The 24,571-nt window shown below is 37.4% G+C and overlaps 1 pseudogene; it reads left to right on the forward strand.

Moving 5' to 3' along the window:
• The first annotated feature begins 16,388 nt into the window (after positions 1 to 16,388).
• LOC120196567 lies at positions 16,389 to 23,140 on the forward strand (annotated as a pseudogene).
• The last annotated feature ends 1,431 nt before the right edge of the window (positions 23,141 to 24,571 follow it).

The raw sequence follows: 24,571 nt of genomic DNA on the forward strand, positions 1-24,571 counted from the left end.
CAACCCCGCACCGACCATCTTAGCTGAGACCTTTCGGTCTCTTAATCATTGTCGAAGATCTGGTGGAGGTAGGTTCGTTGGGTGTATTTAGCTCCTTCAAGTCTGGATTCACAGCCATTTCTGGAAGACTAACGGGGTCGCCTACCGCCGATTTAGCACCACATATTCACCTTTAGGGGAGTTCATCACAATGAAATGGCATGAAGGTTCTTCAAAGGAAAAGTGGATGAAAGTTTTTACACATCTTCAGGATCGAGATATTACCTGGAGAGCCCCCTGGTTGTTCCTCGGTGACGTTCTTTTTCGATGTGAGGATTCTGATACTATAACTTTACTCGGACTTTGGGGTGCAGTTGGGTATGCTCCATTGTTAGCACTAAGATAGTATGGGGCACGTCAGTTTTTCCCCGCAACATACGGACTAATTAAATCAGAGTTTGTGTATAGCGGTGACAGTTATAAGAAAATGATCAGGGAAGTATCTAAGTCATGGAAGAAAGTATTTCGAATGGATGTCGTTGCTGCCAGAGACATGCTTACTCCGGATTATGTGGAGTGGCGAAGATTGAGAAAGAATGATAACGTCCCGGTGCCAGACTGTGAAGACACTCGGACTATGGAAGAACATCTCAGGCCTGTCCCTTCCGAACTAGAAATAGCCAAGGCAGAGTTTGAAGCTGTGAATAGCGAACTGAAGCAGAGGATTAAGGAACTTGAAATTGAACGTTATCAATGGAAAGTTGAGGCTGACTCATAGAAAGATAAACTAGACAAACTAGAAAGAGAACATAAAAGAGTCCGTTTTGAGCTTGAAGACTTGAGAAAGGGGTATCAAGATACGGTCAAGGATAACTCCAAGTTGAAAGTGTCTTATGAGTACTGGAAAGATGAAGCTCACAGCTTGAAAAGAAAGTTTGAGGGGCCTGATGAGAGAGCCTGGAAAGAACAGATAAAAACTACCCAGAGACGCTTAGTAGACAGCCAGCATCAAAACCAACGCTTGAAAATCCAGATGGCTGATATGGAGAAACAACATGAGAGAGATGGCAAAACAATAGCTGAGTTAGAAACTATTGTAGATGGGTTCAAAAAGCAAGCGAGCAAGCTTCATATAGTACCCTTCGACGGAGGTTTGCAGTGGCGTTTCCGTTGGGAGCAAGCACAACAAAGGGTAAAGGCCAGAGACGCAGTTATCCGAGACTTCCTAGATCAAGTACAAAAGGCAGCTCGTCATCTACATGGCCTAGCAAGGGAAGCTGGAGTGGTTCGACAAGGTATACAAACAGTGACAAATGAAGGAAGAAGACTTGTCAACCTACTAGAAGCTGTTCGGGGTTTAAAGGATTTAGTCCGAATGTACCTTTGATTGTTTTTATGTCTCTTATAAGATAAAACATTTTTGTCTAAATAAAGATTATTTATAATAATGAACACTTTTCTGGATCAGTGCCTCTAAATCACATACATTATGCATTGCATACTTTGCATTTTATATTTCATGTTTATTTTTATATTTTCCATGTTTTTACACCCTTGCATACGATGGAGGGATTTGTCTCTGCAGGTTCATCCACCCTTGCATGAAAAAAAGACTAGAAAGTTGTTTATATAAACCCTGAAGACACCTTACTTCGGACACCTGGTGGCAATTACATATGGAGGTTTCTCAGATTTAGTCATGGCCGGTGAAATGATTGAGTTGGCCATTAAACAAGGAAAAATCGAGGGAGGAGACTCCAGTAAGAAGCCTTCCATGAAAAATAAAGACCGAGAGATCAACAATGTCAACACTTATAACGTCAACAAGGGTGTTACAGTCTCAAGCTCAAAAACCACTGCAACTGTACCATCTGGTTCTTCCACCCAAACTCAAAGAGAACCAAGGAGGGAAAGGGAAAGGGAGCAGTTCGATCCCATTCCCATGACATATAAAGAGTTATATCAACAACTCCTCGACACACATGCAGTTTCACCTTACCCAATGGATCCGATGAAGCCCCCATATCCGAGATGGTATGACGAGAACGCAAACTGTGAATACCATGGTGGTGTGCAAGGGTATTCGATCGAAGGTTGTCTCGCATTCAAAAGGCTTGTACAACGAATGCGGAACAAAAATTGGATCACCTTCAACTCTGAAACACCAAACATCACCCAGAATCCTTTGCCTAATCATCCGGAGGCCGGAATTAATGCAGTCATCACCAAAAATGGCAAGAGAATCAAAACCAATGTTTCAGAAGTCAAAGCTCCTTTGGCTTGGGTATGGAGTCAAATGGTAAAGGTAGGGCTTCTTACACCGCAATCGTATCTAAAGAATGAAGGTGGTAGCTAATGTTGTTACCACAACGAAGAGGGGTATAAAGTGCAAGAATGCCCCGAATTCAAGACATTAGTCCAGCTCATGATGGACCAGAAAGAGTTGGAGTTTTATGAAGAAGTTCAGGATTCCCCAGATTCAGACATTTGCGCTACTGGAGAATCATCAGAAAAAAGAATCGGCAGGGGTAGTCCTTTAATCATCACCCCTAAGGCAAAGACGACAATGACAACTCCATAAGCAAAGGTGGTGATTACAGTACCTCGACCTTTTCAGTACAAGGACAATCGGCAAGTTCCATGGAAGTACGGATGCTAGGTGAGTACTTCCAAAGGATGTGACAACAATGTGTGGCAAAGACAACTAGAGCCCTTCAAGGAAGATATATTGGCTATCAATGAGCCTATAAAGGAGGAAGAAGCTAAAGAATTCCTCAAATTTCTGAAGCATAGTGAGTACAATGTTATAGAACAGTTCCACAACTTGCCAACACGCTCTTCAATGTTGGCACTCTTATTAAACTCAGAAGCACATCGGGAGGCACTGTTGAAGGTCCTGAATCAGACATTCGTGCCACAAGACATACCAATCAGCAAGATGGGTCGACTGGTAAATAATATTCAAGCTGATAATCTCATCTCATTTTCAGATGATGAGATTCCATCCGGAGGAAGAGGCCGAACGAAGGCATTGCACATCACTACCTAATGCAAGGGGCATGCTCTGCCAAGTGTATTGATCGACAACGGATCAGCCTTAAACGTGATGCCTCTATTAACATTGAAAAAGATGCCAATAGATACCTCGCATATGAAAGCCTGCCAGAACATGGTCCGAGCATTTGATGGTACCAAAAGAGAGGTTATTGGTAAGATAGAGGTGCCACTGACTATCAGACCTGTCACCTATGATGTCGAGTTTCTGGTATTGGATATCATGCCTTCCTACAACTGTTTTCTGGGAAGACCATGGATTCATCAAGCTGGTGCAGTACCATCCACACTGCACCAGAAGGTTAATTTTTTTATTGACGGGGCTTTAGTAATTGTCGATGCTGAGGAAGATATTATGGCAAGTGTGACCACGGAGGCCCCATACATGGAGGTGGACGAGGAAGCGGTGGAGTGTTCATTCCACTCCTTGGAGTTTGTGAATGCCACCTTTGTGGCAGAAGGAAGAATGATTCTTAGACCCCGGCTTTCTAAGTGTACCAGAATGGAACATTGGGATGAGGTGCCAAGACTGGAAGAGGGTTTGGAAAGTTTCTGCAGTGGAGGATTGATCCAGTCCTTCTTATTTCAAAGCCAGACCACTTTGGGCTCGGCTTCCAGCCTAGTTACCATGAGAAGAGAAAAGAAGGTCAGAAGAACTGAGAAAGAAGACTAGCCAGGTTGACTGGAAGTGAACTTCAATGGGATCCCATGACATTCCCGCCTCTTTGCCACACATTCAAGTCAAGTGGTTATGCGTTTGAGACCACATTGACAGACTTAGAAGCGACTTTGGAAGATTTGAGCATCAATGCCATAACCACTGGAAATTCTAAGGACATAGTTAGATCTTGGATATGCCCTCTGACACCTGGGTTCGTGCCTAGCCGTTAGTCGGTCGAAGAACTACCTGTGGTTTACAAGAGTCTTTCAGAGTAATATTCGAACTATCCCTATTCGCCTATACCCGGGGCAATAGGTTATCTTTTGTAATGGTTAATAAATATTATGTTTAAGTTCAATAAAAGATGCATTTTTTTTCTTTTCCATGGCAAACAAATTTTCCTTTGTTCCTTTTTGAATTCATTGTCTATCTTCTTCATTTCGATAGTTCATTTCCATTTTCCCTCGAATTTAATTCTTGATTATTACTTGTGGGATATTTTCCTCTCACACATGCACATTCTCCCTTCTTTCAGATCCCCAGATAAAAATAATGTAGGCACTAATGATCCTGATCCGGAGGTGGATTTTGAATCGGCCATTTGCCTCGGGGAATTTGATGAATGTGACATTGAAGAGGAGTGCAATTTGCCTACTGAATTGTTGAGAATGATAGAAAGAGAAGATAAACAAATACTGCCCCATAAAGAGACAATCGAAATCTTGAACCTGGGTACTGAGGAAGATCGAAAGGAGGTTAAAATCGGCACGACTCTTTTAACGGAAGCAAGACACAACCTGATAGTCTTACTTCAGGAGTACAGATAGGTGTTCGCCTGGTCGTATCAAGACATGCCTGGATTAGACACAGATATGGTAGTCCACAAACTGCGAATTAAACTAGAATGCAAACCAGTGCAGCAGAAACTGAGAAGAATGCGACCAGAAATGCTCCTTAAGATCAAAGAAGAAGTTAAGAAGCAGTTTGATGCTGGTTTTCTTCAAGTGGCCAAATATCCGGAGTGGGTGGCCAACATAGTGCCTGTGCCGAAAAAGGATGGGAAAGTACGCATGTGTGTCGATTACCGAGACCTTAACAGGGCAAGTCCCAAGGACAACTTTCCTCTGCCACACATAGATACTCTGGTGGACAATACAGCCGGGAACAACTACTTTTCATTCATGGATGGATTTTCGGGGTACAATTAGATCAAAATGCATCCCGAAGATATGGAGAAGACCACTTTTGTCACGATGTGGGGAACTTTCTGTTACAAAGTGATGCCTTCGGATTAAAGAATGCTGGGGCAACATATCAGAGAGCTATGGTGACCCTGTTCTATGACATGATGCATAAAGAAATCGAGGTTTATGTAGACGACATGATTGTCAAGGCACAGACCGAAAATGAACACATCGAGCATTTGAGAAAGCTCTTCCAAAGATTGAGGAAGTTCCAGCTTCGTCTGAACCCTAGCAAGTGTACTTTTGGAGTAATATCTGGGAAACTGTTAGGCTACGTGGTAAGCAGAAATGGCATTGAGGTTGATCCTGACAAAGTTAAGGCCATCCAAAATCTACCTCCACCTCGAACACAAAAGGAGGTCCGAGGTTTTCTGGGCAGATTAAATTACATAGCTCGGTTCATATCTCAGTTAACCGATAAGTGTGATCCAATCTTTCGACTTCTCCGAAAAAATAGCCCTGGGGCATGGGATGAAAACTGTCAGATTGCATTCGAAAAGGTGAAAGAGTATATGTCTCATGCTCCTATCTTGATGTCCCCCATCCCAAGAAAACCTCTGTTCTTGTGCCTATCCATATTCGAGAACTCAATGGGGTGTGTCCTGGGTCAACATGATGAGTCTGGAAGAAAAGAAAGAGCCATCTACTATCTGAGTAAGAAGTTCACCGATTGCGAGGTCAGATATCCTCCCATCGAGAAAGTTTGATGTGCTTTAGTCTGGGCTACAAAAAGACTCAGACAATACATGTTGTATCACACCACTTGGTTGATTTCCAAGTTAGATCCTTTAAAATACATGATGGGGGTACCTGCTCTATCCGGAAGGTTAGCCCGATGGCAGATGTTATTGTCCGAATTCGACATTGAATACGTGAGCCAAAAAGCAATCAAAGGAAGTACCATATAGGATTTCTTAGCAAGCAAATCCAATGAGAATTATGAGCCATTAGACTCTGATTTCCCAGATGAAGACTTGATGGCTTTATCCTTAGAAGAAACAGGTACTGCAACAGACAGTTCCTGGAAAATGTACTTCAATGGGGCATCCAATGCATTAGGACGTGGCATCGGGGCAATACTGATCTCTCCAGAAGAGATTCATTATCCATTTACCAGCAGACTGAACTTCGATTGTACCAATAACATGGCAGAGTATGAGGCCTGTGTCTTGGGAATTCAAGCTGCACTGGGGTAAAATGTAAAGACCTTGCGGATATACGGAGATTCAGCATTAGTAATCTATCAGCTTCGCGGAGAATAGGAAACGAAAGATACAAAACTGATAGAATACTGGAAGCTAATACTGGATCTGCTCGAAGATTTCGATGAAGTCACTTTTCACTATGTGCCAAGAGAAGAGAATCAAATGGCTGATGCTTTGGCTACCTTGGCCGCCGCATTCAAAGTTGGTAAGGAGTCTGAGTTGATGCCAATTGACATGCAGTCGTATGAGTACCCGACTCATTGTTACCAGATTGAAGAAGTAAAAGACACAAAGCCTTGGTACGACGACATTTTGCAGTATATCAAACATCGAAGCTATCTAGAGGAGGCCACTGAAACCGATAAAAGAACCATTAGAAGGATGGCAGCTGGATACATCCTTGACGGAGAAGTCTTGTACAAGAAAAGCCATAATCAAGTTCTGTTAAGGTGCGTCGATGCTGAAGAGGCAAAGATGATAGTGGAAGAAGTACATGACAGAGTTTGTGGAGCACATGCAAATGGACATATGATGTCAAGACAAATAATGAGATGTGGATATTTCTGGTCCACACTGGAAAGTGATTGCATCAACTATGCTAGAAAGTGTCATAAATGTCATATTTACAGAGATAAAATAAATGTTCCACCACATCCGCTTCATGTCATGACGTCACCATGGCCTTTCTCTATGTGGGGCATGGATGTAGTTGAACAAATCCATCCAAAGGCTTCGAATTGTCATCGTTTCATCCTCGTAGCTATTGATTATTTCACTAAGTGGGTAGAGGCTGCTTCCTATGTCAGTGCACTCAATCTGTTATCTGTAAGTTTTTGAAGAAAGAGATCATATGTCGGTATGGATTACCTGAAAGGATCATTACCGATAATGCTACAAACTTGAACAATAAAATGATGAAAGCTGCTTGTGAGCAATTCAACATAAAACATCACAATTCTACTACCTACAGACCAAAGATGAATGGTGTAGTAGAAGCAGCAAACAAAAACATTAAAAAGATAGTAGAGAAAATAACCGAGACCTACAAGGACTGGCATGAGAAGTTGCCTTTCGCTTTGTTCGCTTATCGAACCTCAGTACGAACCTCGACTGGGGCAACTCCATTTTCACTAGCATATAGAATGGAAGCAGTACTGCCCATTGAAGTAGAAATTCCGTCATTACGTGTCTTGACAGAAGTTAAACTAGATGACGCAGAATGGGTGCAATCCAGATACGATCAGCTTAATCTGATAGATGAAAAGAGACTGAAAGCCATTCACCATGGTCAAATCTATCAGAAACGAATGATTCGAGCACATGACAAGAAGGTACGCCCAAGAATATTCCATGAATGAGATCTGGTGCTAAAGAAAAGTTTGCCAGTTCAGAAAGATTTCCGAGGAAAATGAACGCCAAATTGGGAAGGACCCTATGTCGTAAAGAAGGCCTTTTCCGGAGGGGCCCTTGTCCTGGCCGAAATGGACGGACCTGACCTGCCACATCCCATCGAATCAGATACAGTCAAGAAATACTACGCTTAGGATGAAAATCCGAAAGGGCGTCCTAAGTCGAAAAAAAAACGTTTAGAGTGAAAACCCGAAAGGGCGCCCTAGATATAAAAAGGCAAAAAGGTGGGTTCAAGGTGAAAATCCGCAAAGGGCGTCTTGCAACCAAGGATGGATCCAAGTTGAAAACCCAAAAGGGCGATTTGGATAATTCAAGAAACCCATATTCCCCGGCATTTGAATTTCTGCAGGCTCAACGAGTCAGAGAAATGTTGCACTATCCTGAAGATTGTCGTATTTTTCAAAGATCCTTTGGCAAAAGCTGTATTCAAGGTCACCTAACGGCTTTTCAGGTCAGAAGTGCCCACATTATTGAAATCTAAGACATTCATTTATACCTCATCATGTCTTCATCTTCCAAAATGTTTGTTATGTATTATTTGTTTCTTTTTCCCTCATGAATAAAAGACAATCCTTTTCTCTACACCAATTCCTTTTGAGCATCTTAGATTGAGCTTAAACTTAATGATTTATTCACTCATGCAAAAGATATTCGTATATTATTTCACAAAGATTCATTGAAAAGTGCAGGTACTCGGAAGCTGATCAGGGCTCGTGCATATACTTGAGATGGTCGAGAGGCATTTCTCGGATCAAGGATATAAAAACAAACATCAGACTTGAACATTTGAAGAATTCAAGACCAAGGGTCGAAATCTTCGAAATTCCATACAGACAATCGAAGATCGAGATTTCTCTCCACATCCCCATAACGTTTTCAAGTTTTAGGCAGAATCAATTTCAACTTCGTGATGAAGGATATTGAACTCACAATTTGCTCGAGAGTAGATTTCAACTTCATGACGAATGATATCTAGCTCGAAGCCAAACATCCACGATTTCAACTCCACGACGGAGGATATCGCGCCACTCAAGACAATATAAGTTCAACTTCACGACGAAGGGACGGTTGGTTGTCAACAACAATTTTCCAATTTCGGAGCCAATTTCAACTTCACAGCGAAGGATATTAGACTCCAGACGATGCAAGTTCAACTTCACGACGAAGGGACCGATGGTTGTCAACAACAACTTCCCAATTTTAGAGCCAATTTCAACTTCACAGCGAAGGATATTGGACTCCAGACAACGCAAGTTTAACTTCATGACGAAGGGACCGCTGGTTGTCAACAACAACTTCCCAATTTCAGAGCCAATTTCAACTTCACAACGAAGGATATTGGACTCCAGACAACGCAAGTTCAACTTCACGATGAAGGGACCGCTGGTTGTCAACAACAACTTCCCAATTCCAAAGCCAATTGCAACTTCATAGCGAAGGATATTGGACTCTAGACAACGCAAGTTCAACTTCACGACGAAGGGACCGCTGGTTGTCAACAACAACTTCCCAATTTCAGAGCCAATTTCAACTTCACAGCGAAGGATATTGGACTCCAGACAACGCAAGTTCAACTTCACGACGAAGGGACCGCTGGTTGTCAATAAACAACTTCCCAATTTCAGGGCCAATTTCAACTTCACAACGAAGGATATTGGACTCCAGACAACGCAAGTTCAACTTCACGACGAAGGGACCGCTGGTTGTCAACAACAACTTCCCAATTTCAGAGCTAATTTCAACTTCACAGCGAAGGATATTGGACTCCAGACAACGCAAGTTCAACTTCACAACGAAGGGACCGCTGGTTGTCAACGAACATTTTTCAAATTTCAGAGCCAATTTCAAATGATATTGGACTTAAGACAGCACAAGTTCAACTTCACAACGAATGGACGGCTGACTGTCAATAAACTTTTCGGTTTCAGAGCCAATTTCAACTTCACAAGCGAAGGATATTGGACTCAAGACAGCACAAGCTCAACTTCACAACGAAGGGGCGGCTGACTGTCTACAAACAATTTCCCAGTTCCAGATACAAATCCAACTTCACAAATAGATTGACCCAACTTCACGACGAAGGAGTCATCTGCAACACATCAACACCGAAGCCTTCAAGTCCAGTTTTAGCGTCACGACAAAGTATCTTTGGCTAGAATACGATCCATGACTACTTCCCAATACTCTGAGTTCGATCTCAACTTCACAACGAAGGATTTGGTACTCAGAAGTTTCTAGTTCTGACTCAACCTCACAAATCTCAACTTCACAACGAAGGATTTGGTACTCAGAAGTTTCTAGTTCTGACTCAACCTCACAACGAGGGAATCATTTCACGATTTCAGCATCGGGTTTCAACTCTATGACAGAGGATAGTCAATGTGGACGAAATCAGTGTCTTTTAATCTTTGCTTTATTTTCGTTACACGATAATAAGCAAAGAGGGGCAGCTGTAGACACATGATTTCTGTTATATATATATAATGTTATTAATTTTTGTTTTCTTTTGCAGGACCACTATAAAGGACCAAACAATGGCCCAACAGTGGACCCAACAGCCCACGTGTGCTGAAGAAACCCTAGCCCACTCGTCCATCAGCTTCAACGCTGTGTTTGCAGAAACCCTCGCACCCGAAGACCCCTGGTGCTGCACAACCTCCTCATGCTGCACGCCAGTAGTTTCCTAGGCAAACACGAAGCCCACAAGTAAAGCAACGTGTTAGGACTCATCCACAACCAAGCAACAGAATATCAATGTGATTAGGACTCAAATATGTAATCTAAAATAGGTTTATTTTTCAGTATAAAATCACCCATTGTAGGAGGAGTACAGGGGAAAGACATTCGGATTATAGAGGGAAATAAGGAGAAAGTTTACACACCGGTTATACGCAAAAATACTAGACAAAGACGAGCAAATAGGCAGTGATTTCAAAGTTGTTGTAACAAGCTTGAAAAGAAATAAAAATGTAGCATTTTTTCTTCTTTTTTTACCTTCGTTCGTTTTCTTGTTGTTGCATGTTAAATATTGCTTGAGATTTGGCTTCGAAATCACAAGAAACAACATTTTGGCCGATGAACGAAATGAGGCCTTTATTTTTCGAAACTCATTTATTAGATCTGCGTTTCTTCGAGCTGATTTTTGAAAAACCACTTGGATTTTCGGACTGTGTGAGAAAGATGCTCTTTAAAAAGATAGGTTTCATGGTGGATCACCGTTGATGAGCGGCGGCGAGACGGTGGCCACCATTTTCAGGCAGCGGCACACTACCCTTGTTCTTGAATGTCAAGAACAACCAGGAGAGAAACTAGAGAAAGGAGGAGAGCTCTCGTGGGTTTGAAAAGAGAAATGAGAAATTATATATATTTTTTTAAAAAAAGTTTATAATAAACCCATTTAAACGTCATCTGACCCGTGTGAAGCTCGTAAAGCCGCGTGTTTTAATTGGTCTCGGGAAACAATGTGTTAATTCCTTCCATGTTTAGAATAAATTCAATTTGGTCTCGTAATTAGCCTTAATTTAAGTCATGTTTCCGTGTAATATAAGGCTTAATGCCTTTAATCCTTGAATTTGCTGAATGTGATTGAATTCCATGTATCTGACTTCTTAATAAACTGATTTGATGCCTTTTATTTCTTTGTTTGATTTGAAAAGACGTGGCCTCCATTTTGCTTGGTTATGATAATTGAATTCCTTTTCTTAAGCTTTGGTTTATATGGCAATAATTAGTATGATTAAAGATCACCATAAATTCATAATTAGATGCTGCATGAATCCTAATTTACTAATTTGGAGTAAATTTGGTCGTTAATCACCATGGTATTTGACTAATTCGAACATTAATTGTTTTAATAGAGATAGTAACTAAGGGAATTATTTTTAATGTTTAATTAATAAATTGATTCGAATTATTCAAATAATTTGTTATTTGATTAATTCATTTGTTAGGTTAGACAATTAGTATTTTTATTTCTTTTCTTTTATTAAAGATTATTTTTAATTAATTTTTACTCGATATTTTTTATTTACCATATAACATCTTACTTGATTTTTAAAGGCACGATTTAAATTCGTCAGAGGTAAATAATTTGGATCACATGTTACCTTTTAAATTAAACTTTCAATTTTTCTTAATTTAAGACAACTGGAAATTACATAGTACCGAAAGGGCGGTTCAAGGGTGCTAATCCTTCCTTGACCGTAACCGACTCCCGAACCCGACACATCTTTGGAAAGACGCAGATCAGCTAAGATATAGGGTATCCGATCAACCCATTTGTTTTAAATAAATGATCGGTGGCGACTCCAATCCACATTTTTCAAGTCGAAACCCAATTCCGGGGCCCAACCGAAAGACGGTTACGACAATATGGAAGAAACGTAATGATATTGTTTTCTGCGATATCATGCATTCTACCCTAACGTATCCCGAGATCCGTTAGACTTAAAAAATTTATTTTTGGGGAAAGCGATGAAATATGATTTGAAAAACGATTTGATTTGGAGTCGCCACCAACCTTTAAGTTAGGTAGGTTGAAAACCTTAAATGATAAAAAATGGTTTGCATTTTACCAAATATTTGTTTTTAAGAGTTCATGAGTCGATTACGTGTGGGAAGGGTGAACACCCCCACAACACCCAAATTTTGGTAACTAAACAATTATATGTTGTTTAAATATTGAGAACTACAAACTCGAAAATATATTTACATTATGATCCGTTTATTCATTTGACTTTATTCAAAAGTGTCAATTTTAGGATTACGAATGCCCTTTTGTACGAATAATTTTCGGGAACACACTTCCTTTACAGTTAGGAGACTTTCTCATAGATTTCCCTCACAAAAAAAACATTATTTCACAATTTTCGCAAATATAAAATAAAATAAGATAATACAAAATAAAAGTGAAAAGCAATGAAAAATACTCAAAATAACTACACTTGGAACAAAGAAAATTACCGAATATAAAACAAACATTTATGCGAAAAATCATCGAAAAGATACATTCCCTTTAGTTAGGAGATATTTTCGTAGATTTTCCTCACATTGAAATTTCTTTTTATTTTTGTATATTAAAACCATGGGAATTAAATAAACAAGGTTAAAGTAATAATACAAAAAAATACAAATAAATCAGGGACCAATTAGCACTTACAACAACTTGAAAGGCTAAACAATAAATACCAATAAACCAGAGCTAATACCACATAAATTAAAACATACTGGTACTGGAAAGTAAATTAACCATAAATAATATTAAGGATTAAAATGAAACAAAATAGAAACACAAAGGTGCAAATAATAATTAACCCTAAAATGTATTTATTAAATGGTGACTAAAACAAAAGAATCAGAAAACATAGGAACAAATTCAAATATTAACAAATATTGAATAATAAATATACTAGTGACTTAAATATAAACAATGCAAAACAGAAGCTTAAAATGAAATAACACAGAAATTCATTAATAATTAAAATGAGATATTACAAATGAGAAAGGATTGAAACTATGATTTACCCCTAAACTTTGAAAACATGCGTGTGATGTTACAAAATAACAAGGACTAATATTGCTATTAGCCCTCAAACCAAAAACATTGAACACCAAGTCCCTTAAACGGTGTCGTTTCACACATGTTATATAAGCCCAACAATAGGCCAAAATTCGGCCATAACCCACTATTTGCCTCATTTGTTTCTCTCTCCCCGAAAATAGAGAGCCCAAATGCTCTCAATATTCTCTTCCTCTTCGTCTCTTCGCAACCTCACCACCGAGGAAAAAGAACCTAAAGCCCCGGCCACCGTAAATCGGTGGCCACGGGGTTAATAAGCTCGATAAGCCTCTCAAACCCAACAATTTCTTTGCTCAAAACCCCAAATATACACTCTTTAACGTCCTTCCCCACAACGAAAAAATAGAACCCCAACCCAAAGGTAAGATTTTTACCTTTAACGGTTGTGTGGCTTAGGTCATTGTGATGCTCGTAGCGGCGAGGGCTCGAAAGTTAAGACCTTTCAGTTTTTTTTCGTTTTATTTCTCTCGTGTTTTTTTCGATCTCTCTTTTTTTTCTCTGAACCCCAATCCCCCTTTTCAAATCATCCCCTTTAACTGAATGCCCTCTCTCCTTGATTTATGGTATGTTCCCCTTTGTTTGGTGAGATGATGATATCTAGCATGTAGGGCTTTGATTTTCTGCTTGGGTAGATTAAATCCTAAAAAATCGGGATCTAAATAATTTTTGGGTTTTTTTATTTTGGTAGATTTGTGACTGATGGGGTTGTTGTTTGATAACTTTTCACTGTAGTTGAAGATGGTGGCGTGGGAACAGTGGCTGAATCGTCGAAGTGGGTCGGAACAGTGGCGGCGGCGTGGCTTTTCCTCTGCTGGGGAGACGACTGAGCTGATTAGGGTAAAAACCCTAATGTATTGGCCCTCTTAGGTCAGGTCACTGAATCAGATCTGAATCAAGTCTGGATCAGATCTGGATCCTGGGTCGGGTCTCGGGTCGGTTCGGGTTAGCTCCTGGGCTTGAACCGGGCTACTTGTAATTATATGGGGCTGTTGGGTTATTGGGCTGGTATGTTGGGCCTTTGGGGCTTTTTGTAATGGGTTATGGCCTATAAAAATATGTAAAAAGTAATATTAAAATAACAATAATAATAATATAATATATTAATATTTTTATAGACCTGGACAAAATCGGGTGTCTACTGTTACCCCTCTTTGCACATTCTTGTGTTATCAAGAATAGGGCAAAGAAGAAAAAGACAACCAGTTTTTTGTCCGATTCTCCCTTTTTTTTTTTGTTTTAAGATTTGATGGTGTTATCTTTTGGAGACGACACGGCTCATACGCGATGAAGAGTTATGGTCATCTAAAGGTGACACGGCTCCTACATAACGAGGAGATCTGGTTGGTGGATGACACGGCTCATACGTGATGAAGAGTTCTGGCCATCTTTAGGAATGGTGATAACATGGTTCCTACGCGAAGAGCACGACTAGTTATCTAGTGGTGACACGGTTCCTACGTGATGAGGAGGTCTGGTCAGGGGATGACACAATTCCTACGTGATGAGGATGTCAGGACATCTTTAGGAATGATAACACGGTTCCTACGAGATGAGGATGACTGGTTATCAGGGGTGACATGGGTCCTATGTGATGAAGAGGTATGGTTGGGGGATGACACGATTCCTACGTGATGACGACGGTAAGCCATCTTTACGAAGGGTGATAACACAGTTCCTACACAATGAGGACGGTTGGTTATCAGGGTGACACGGCTCCTACGTGATGAGGAGGTCTAGTCGGGGGATAACACAGTTCCTACGTGATGATGACGTCATTCCATCTTTAGTGATGATAACACGGTTCCTACATGATAAGGACGATTGGTTATTTGAGGTTGACGGCTCCTATGTGATGAGGAGGTCTGGTTGGGGGATGACATGGTTCCTACGTGAAGAGGATGGCAGACCATCTTTAGGGATAATGGTTTTAAAAGAAACCAACTCAAAGATAATGAAATTCATTTCAAGGGAAATTAACTCAAAGATGTTTGTTTTGTTTCAAGGGAAACAATCTCAAAGATAGGTGTTTTCAAAAGAAGTTGTCTCGAGAGACAAAATTTTGTTTCAAAGGAAACAAGCTCAAATATTTTTTCTCAAAAGAAATTGTCTCAAGAGACAAAAATTTGTTTCTAGAGAAACATACTCAAAGATTTTTTTAAAAGAAATTTTCTCGAGAGACAAAATTTGTTTCAAGAGAAACATATCAAAGGATACTGATAATCTGCTTGTTTCTGCTGGTGGAGGAAAGACTTTCAGAAGATCTGATCGTTCGCATCAGGATGTTGAATCCCCAAAGATGCCCTAACATTCAATATTGAATCTTCAAATAAGCCCCATCATTCATCGTTTCTTACTTTAACACTGATTCTAAGCATGAACTTTGTGTCTGAGAGCCACATGTCAGCTACCAAGATCGACTCCAGAGATATTGTCTTGTTTGAAAAACGTTTTTCTTCTTCTTTTATTTTCAAAAGTTTGAAAATATCAATGAAAAGATTTTTGAAAAAAGTTTAATCAAAGATTTGAAAATATTTCCCCTTTCTAGGTTTCACAATTGACAAATCATAAAACAAGAGTTCATTGAATATCAAAGAATTTATTACGCTTTTAATCCTTCAATCAATTATTGCTATTTGACAAGTGTCAAGATTATTACTATCTTTGAAGTATGGTTAAATAAGGAAATGATTAAAAAAAGTTTCAGGTTATTGTGTTTGGTCAAAGGTATGGTGTTCTCATTTATTTGTTGTTCACTAATATGATGGAGTAGCTTCTGCACTCATTTATTGGAAGTTTTCTCTGATTCCCAGCTCTCATGTTCTCATCCATGTTGTGCGATGCCTTATCAAGGGATTTGTGTGATCGCTTTCTATGCAATAGTTGCACCGTCTTCATATTCGAGTCACCTTTTCAGGTTTTCAACTCGAATCCTCCTTTGGTTTCAGAATTTACGTCTTAACACTACAAGAAAATATATCTTTAATGACACACGAACGATGACACACGCTAATTTATGACTTGCAAAAAATGTGTGTTATAAAAAAATGTCATGTTTCTTAAAATTTGAACGGTTTATGACTTACAATAATGTGTGTCATATTTAATAGTCATAATCCAAAAAAAATTAGCAAACACACGGAGTACACTTTTCATTGTGTGTCATCTCTAAAAGTCATCTTTTAATTTATTTGAGTTTCTTCAACCCTTTTTGTATTACCGAGCCCAATCGAAGGCTGAAACCCTCTCAAACCGACACCATGGGTTCAATAGACACGCTGACGATAACGAAGAATGGTTCAACATAATCCCACGCTGTTTTAGAGCCGGTCGGTGACGACCAGAAGCCTCTGGCCTCCTCTAACAGAGCGTCGAAGCCTGAGGCAACGAAAAAGAGGAGGTCGAGTATACTCCTTCTAGAGGTGGGTAGTCGCATGATGTGCCGCTGGAGGGACGACAAGTATCATCCTGTCAAAGTCATCAAATGCCGCAAGATGCATTTTTCTGAGCCTAATGATTAAGAATATTACGTTCATTACACCGAGTGTAAGATTTCTGTTCTCCCTAGGGTTTCTAGTTAAATTTAATTACTTTAGGTCTTTATTATTGAATTGAAAATTTTAGAATTATTTATGTTGGGAAATTTGGAAATTGTTATGTTTTTTTATGGTGGTGATAGTTAATAGGAGGCTAGATGAATGGGTGAAGCTTGAACAACTTGATCTTGATTCCGTGGAAACAGTTGTTGATGTTAAGGTTGAAGACAAGGTAAAGTTTCTTTTACAATGCCGAGCATTACATATAAGTTTCTCCTCTATTTGTGTTTTAAGGGTGTATTTAAGTGGATATTTTGCTCATGGGGTTCTCAGGTTACAAGCTTAAAAATGATTCGCCACCAAAAATGTAAGATTAATGAGATACACGTTGAGGTTGTAAGTAAATGCACACCTTTTGCTCGGTGATGTGTAAAGATCAGAGGGTAATTTGAAATTTCTACTTGTTGCTTTTGTGAAATTATGTTATATGTAACTGTATGTTGCTTTCTTTTCTGCAGGTTCATGAAGAACTAGATGATGCTAGCTTGCGTGAGCATGAGGAATTCACAAAGGTGAAAAATATTTCGACCATAGAACTTGGAAGATATGAAATTGAGACGTTGTACTTTTCCCCCTTTCCACCAGAATATAATGATTCATTGAAGTTGTACTTTTGTGAGTTTTGCCTCAACTTCATGAAACACAAAGAGCAACTTCAAAGGCATATGGTGAGCTTTGCTTCAATGTAGTAATAAAAATTTCCCTTAGGGTTGTATTAGTTTATAATAACTTAATTGTTGACTATGTTCTAGTTTCTTTATGGTAACCTTGAATATTGTAATGTGATTTTACTTTTTTTTAATCATGAATATAAGTTTTGTTTACCACATATTTTTGTTATGTATGTTTTGGCTGAAATTAACTGAGTATCAAATGATTTGATAAGTGATGCCTGACATTTCTTCTCTCCATGTATGTTGTGGATTGAAGTCAATGATCTTGTCTTGGCAAGTGATACTTCTCATCTTGTTGCTCCTTTGCTTAATTTGTGCATAAGACAAGAATTATCCTTCAATCGATCCTCTAATACTATACAAATTATGTAGGTGTAGATCTGTGAGTCGAGGTTTTCCTCATTTTCTTTACTTTTTGTCATAATTGGTTAAGATAGAAACAATTATGGGATGTGTAGTTTGCTTGCTAAACTGCAAGTATCTGGTTTTTATGTATGATTGATTATCAATATATTTTGTTCTTTAAGTACCTAGAAATCACAAAAACCTAGTTAATGGTGTCGGGGTTATTCTTCATTTGTTTCCCAAATGGTTAAGAACGGAGATTGTGTTTTAAGATCAGTATATGGAAAGAATAATCTTTATTCTCCATGTCTTCAATTAATATCTTAAATTGCATTCCCTGTAGTGTAATCACCTATCTTATGACTTGATAGGATGGAATGTTGTACAGATGTAGGATATTGCTACCTTGAAAAAAAAGGTTTTGGAAATTCTTGGTGATATATGTGTGTGTGTGTGTGTGTATTATCTTTGATTTTACCCCCTTTCTAATTGCTGCAAGTTACAAATGGGGCAGGCATAATCAATATTAACTCTCTGTTTAATTTTTACTCCATAGAGGAAGTGTGATTTGAAGCATCCCTATGGGGACGAAATATATCAAAGTGGTACACTGTCAATGTTTGAGGTATATTCTTGAAAAGCTTTTACTGCTGCTACTTTCTGTTCCAAATCTCAAAAATAAAAAAGGAAAGTCTTTCCTCATTCTAGTTAAGTAAAATCTATATGATTCTGGTTTTCTTTGAACCCACATTATTGCTTTTGCTTTTTGTAAGTTCAATTTTCACTGCTTTTTGTTTTTACATAAAATCAAATAATCATAAGATTTTCTTGAAAGATATTTTGAAAAAAAGGTGGTGCATGTTTTTTCAACTTCCAATACGAGCATATAAATATTTTTCACCATTTTTCTTTTTTATTTTTCCTATCCCTTTTTGTGTTTTCCTGCTTAAACATGTCTTGTTATAGAATGCATCAGATTTTTGTTGACATTGGTATTCCTTTGTTCAAATATTTTGAGATAGGTTGATAGCAAAAAGAACAAGGTTTATGTGTAGAATCTTTGTTATTTATCAAAGTTGTTCCTTGACCATAAGACCCTTTATTACGACGTTGACCTATTTTTATTCTATGTTTTGTGTGAATATGATGATCGAGGTTGCCATATGGTTGGATACTTCTCCAAGGTAGATTCTATGTTTTTGTTGCATATGATTTGATGCGGTCTGGAGTTAAAATAAACCTTATAAGTTTGTGGTTGTTTTAATATTTTTTGTTGCGATCTACTAACTATAATAGCATAATATAGGTGATTTGATTTATAGCCGATAGTGTGTTGGTTAAAAACTCTGTAGTTCTAATATCTGACTTTGCTTAAGATATTGTGAATCTTTCTTATTTCTTAAATATATATATATATATATATATGTATTTCATTGTTCACAGTACTTAGATTGTGTTACCCTAACACAAACAAATATATTAGCATTTTACATCTAATCATGCAGGAAAAGCATTCAGATGAATCCTATAATTTGGAATGTATCCTCACCCTTCCTCCATATCAAATGAAAGGCTATGGAAAATTTTTTATTGCATTTTGTAAGTTCTATGCTTGCTATTTTCTTTTATGATTTTTCCCATATGATCTGTCCTTTGGAATTTCATCCTATCGGTTATTAACTAGAGCTTTATTACTTATTTGTCTTCGTTTTGGACCACAACATATGAACTCTCAAAGAAAGAAGGTAAAGTTGGCACACCTGAAAGACCACTTTCTGACCTAGGACTATTGAGCTACAAAGGGTATTGAACAAGAGTTCTTTTAGACATCTTGAAGAAACATAAAGGAACTATTTCCATCAAGGTATCACTACTGAAGCCATATATCAAGTCTTGTGGGTTGTGATTTATGCAATTTCTTCTACTTTATCCATTGTGAAAACTTTAATTCCATAATGAAGTTAAAAATATTGTTATACGTCTCCTTTTTTTCTTTTTTATAATTTTTAAAAATTTATTTTAATATATCCTAGAATGGTATGCCTAGTAAACTTGCTAGTGGATTTCAAAAATTTGGTTAGCAGTGGATGTGCTGCTGATATGAGTGGTTGAGTAGATTAAAGCCTACACAGTAAATATTCTTGAGTTTAACTCAACTGGACCCAACTATCAGAAAATTAAGTTACAAGTTTGATTAGGAAGACCTTATCTCCTATTCAATAATATATGAAAAGAGAAATTTTGAGATATTGGATTTGAATAATATGATAACACTAGTGATTTTAGATCATCTTCCCATATCGAAAATATAAAGAAAAATTATGAGCATGATTCTAAAAACATGCATGATTTGATTGGTTTGATGATGCTTCTGTTCTGTGTGATAAATTATTATTCTTGTTTAGTTGAGTGTTTATATCTACTATAAATTCTTGATAAATTTTGGTTCAATATTGGACACTGAATCGTCGACTATTTCCTGCATGAACCTATTCGCTGCAGGAACTTAGTGATATGACAGCCATAAAGGCCGAGGATATATTGACGACTTTTTAAAGTCTATAACTGGTACAATGCTTCCTCTATCTCTCTTTCGAAATGGTAACTCACTACTAACCGTTTGATCGTATCAATCAGAACCAATTTGTGCAGTAAATCATCATCCACGTCTACCTTAATAATCCTCCTTACTTCTTCTTTCAATTCTTCGTGTTGTAGTTGAACTGCATCGTCAACATTCTGCACAATTGTATACAATATTAGATATGGTTATAAAACAAACTATTGAATTATAAGAACATATTTACAGGCGTACAAAAAACACATATATACAATCTAAGTTCTTTACCATTTTAGGTGGACATAAGAAAATATCACCCAAATGCTAGGGGGAAAGTTGTCTAGGTGGACATATATACACATCTGCCATATCATACATACACATTAGTCATAGAACTATCATATGGACTTGAAGTAGGATGATATTCTAAACAAATTAATGCAAGTACTTGTTAGCTAGACTGAAAACTGTGAATTTGTGCCATGATAATATATATAATTTATATGGGAAGTTTTACTAATTAAATGTGTAAAATTTATTTTTACATATATTTCAAAGAATGCATATGCAAAATTGGTCATTTTAGTACTCTTTGATAGTTATATACTTCACTTTAAATAAGTATAAATTATATACTTATTTCATATTTTTTACTTAGGTTGGCGATGGGAAGGAAGAATACACGGATGATGACATTGATGATATTCGTAAAAAATGGGTATATTATGTGGAAAACTTTATTATGCCGTGATATTTTGTATCGACATATGATTACAATATTTTTTATAACTTAATGTTAATATATTGTATGCAAATTGATTGCTTATATATATATAATACGATATATATATTTAGTATTATGAGGCATTAAATATGATTTAGTTTGATTATTTGTCAATCTACAATATATATATATATATATATATATAATTTACGACATACAATCACGACACACGAATGTGTGTCATCTTATTTAATGATGTGTGCTTCCATGACACGCAATGTAAGTCTGAAATGCGTGTCATAAATTTATGACACACAAATGTGTGTCATCTTTATTTATGACGGGGGCTTCAATGACGCGCAATGTGCATCATAAATGTGTGTTATAAATGCGTGTCATAGAATTATGACACACAATTGCGTGTCATCTGAGATTTATGATGGTGACTTCAATGACGCGCATACCCATAGATGGCGCGCAATGCACGTCATTAAAGGGGTTTTTTCTAGTATTGTGAACCCCCTTTGTTATTTTTTCTCTATCATGCATTAAAGATTTTAGAAAACCTTTTTTGTAAATAAAAAGATTAATCCTGATGGGCGGAATGAAAACTGAAGAGAGTCTCTTTTGTTTAGAAATCCATGTATGATTAGAAGAGACTTTTAAGGCACGTAATGTAGGCCATGGTTCACGGTTATGAAAAAAAGGGATAAATAGGCCCAAACAAGTGTCTAAGGGTGATTGAACCAATGATCAATTCGTTTTGATGCCTTCAATCTTGTCTCGATTAATTTTGATCTACTCGTATGCATCTTTCTCTTGATGTTCTATTATCTTCAAGTGAAGTGATTCTAGAGTGATGGTGCTTGATCAATCTTATGATTTGAAGCTAAATACGTCATTTGAGTCGAGGGACATTTTGCATATGCTTATTGTCTTCTTTTTTCTGTTTGCTTTTTTCTTTGATTTTTTCTTCTTTTCTCTTTGATTTTTTTCTTTGCTCTTTGTTTTGTCTTTGTTTTTTTCTCGTTGTTTTGATTTGATCTTTGCACTTGGCATTGGTTCACATTTCGGTATCTCATCTGGATCAATGTATTCACTAATGCGAGCAGATTTCCTTCACCTTGCCCCCCAGTATGGAGGATGATCCTTGGTTAGGGTTGAATCGGAAGAAAATATCATTCAAGGTCAAATGGGGACGAAAGAGATATATTTCTCCTTTTGTGAAGTGATAATGAAATAATGTCGTTCATCATTTCATACACGGAAGTCTTTACAGGAGAGGTATCCTAGGGGGATATATTTTCAAGAATAATTTTTATTCATATGAAAACAATGTAATTAATGCATGATTGAATTAATTTTGAATTAATTTTCTTTTTTCCCTTCTTGCTCTCAGCATGTCTCTATGTTCAAGCTCATCCTCATAAAATTGCTTTGAGATGGCCCACGTTGTGTCTTTTTATAGAAAGGTTTATGTTCCAGTGAACATCTTGTACTCAATGCCTTCAAGTTTTATTTGTAGAAAAATGTTGATTTTGCATCTAAGAAGATGATGGTTTAGCTTTATTGGCTCAAAGAAAGGTAAGGGTATGGATTTTTGTGTCTAAAAAAGATAAAAGTAATGTTTCAGAGTCTCAAGGAAAGGTAATGTCAAAATTTGGTCTTTTGTTAATGACCATGAATTATTTTGGGTAAAAATCGAGATATTTTATTTTGGTTTTTAGACAGAATAAGAAAGGTCTAATCTTGTCATATGTCAAAAATCTACAATTCTTGAAGAATTAAAAGAATATGTAATTTATTCGATATTCAAAGAACTAAATATTAAAATTTGTTCAATTATTCAACCTTATAAGGTAGCATAAATTCAATCATTAAGATTAAAATATTTGAGCATATATTAAAGACAAAATAAAAATGATTTCAAACAAAACAATCTCTTAGTGCAAATGGTAGATGCAATGCCCCATCATTCTTTGATTGCACATGCCCCTGAATTCATCAGGTTCTGGATATTACGCTTCAGTGCCTTACAGTTCTCATCGGAATGTCTGGAGTTTCCTATATGGTAGTTTTACATGAGATCAACATCGTAGCCCTCGGGATATGAGGAATCTTTTCTCAAATAATCCTGGAGGCTCAGTCATACAACCAGCAAAATAGCTTCCACCATACTGATTTCAGGTTCTTCTTTTACTTGTTCGAATCTTGCTTATATTCTCCATGAAGTGTCACGTGATCAGGATCACTTTTATAGAAAACTCCATGAATTAATTCCATGTTTTTATGAATGATGCATGTGAAAATTCTTAAATGAATGTAATGCAGAATGTAAATACAAAAAGGTATCGATTTCCAAAAGTAACCATTCTTAGAAAGAGTTCCATTTCTATAAAAAAAAGTTTTCATCTTTACAAGAGAGATCAATCTAATATTGTGATTTGACCCTTTTATTTAGCTCCATTTTTTCAGTCATGATTCCAATAACTTTCTCTTCATTCCAGAAATGACTCTGAATCAAGACGGTGAGTAGTTGAGCGCAACCTCTGAATCGACTTCCCTCCGATCTATGACAACTATTTAAGGATCGAAAGGTCTCTGCCAAGATAGTTAGTGCATGATTTATACCTCTCTCCAATCTCTCAAAGAAAAATGCAATAGTAGCCTCACGTGGAACAAAGTCTTTGGGAATATTAGCAGACCATATATAGCCAGAACAAAGGTGTCTAATTCCTTATCTTCATCTATGTGTTCAAGTATCACCTTCTTGAGACAACTCCACATACAACATTCGCTTTCTTGTGAAACTTCTCTTCTGTTGCTACTCTCAAGCTCTCTCAAATCTCTATCAGCTCTTGAAGATTATTCTGCTTGAAATTGACATTAGCATTTGTGGACATCTGCGATATGTAACCCCCAGACAAACTGTTTCTTCAGATAAAGCTCAAACCGCCGGATTGGGTTCTTTCTTGTTATGAAAACTCTTTTCCATATTAATGATCACTCTTCTACTCTGATGATTACTTGGTTAATCAACACCTTTCTTTTATTTATGATGATCATGCAGAATGCGAAGATACAAATGCAGATTCAAAAGTGACGATCCTCTGAAATACAATGAAAAAAGGATAAATGACACACACAAAAGAAAATAAATAAGTTAGTAACACAAACAAAATAGAAAAATGAATTAGTACCAGCAAGATAATAATAGAGTTAAAAGATGCTATCTACAGATAAATATAACATCTACCCAATCATGATTTCTACCCGAGCATGCTTTTATTAGATAGCAATCCTAACCAAACATGCTTTCTACCCAAAATAATTATTTTCAATGAAATGATCCTAATCGCATGGTATCTAGTTCGCATGCTTTTGTTTAACAAAATTTAAAGAAAAAAGAAAGGTTCAGAAACGCTCCTCCTTTGTGTACACTTAATTTGGGTACCTACTGACGGACAGAGGTTCAGTATGACTATACCTAGGGTGACCGTTCTACAGTTCACTATATACATGGTTTTGGCTCTAACAGGAAAAG

Source organism: Hibiscus syriacus, unplaced genomic scaffold, assembly GCF_006381635.1.
Source record: "Hibiscus syriacus cultivar Baekdansim isolate YM2019G1 unplaced genomic scaffold, ASM638163v2 tig00117034_pilon, whole genome shotgun sequence".
NCBI lineage: Eukaryota > Viridiplantae > Streptophyta > Magnoliopsida > Malvales > Malvaceae > Hibiscus > Hibiscus syriacus.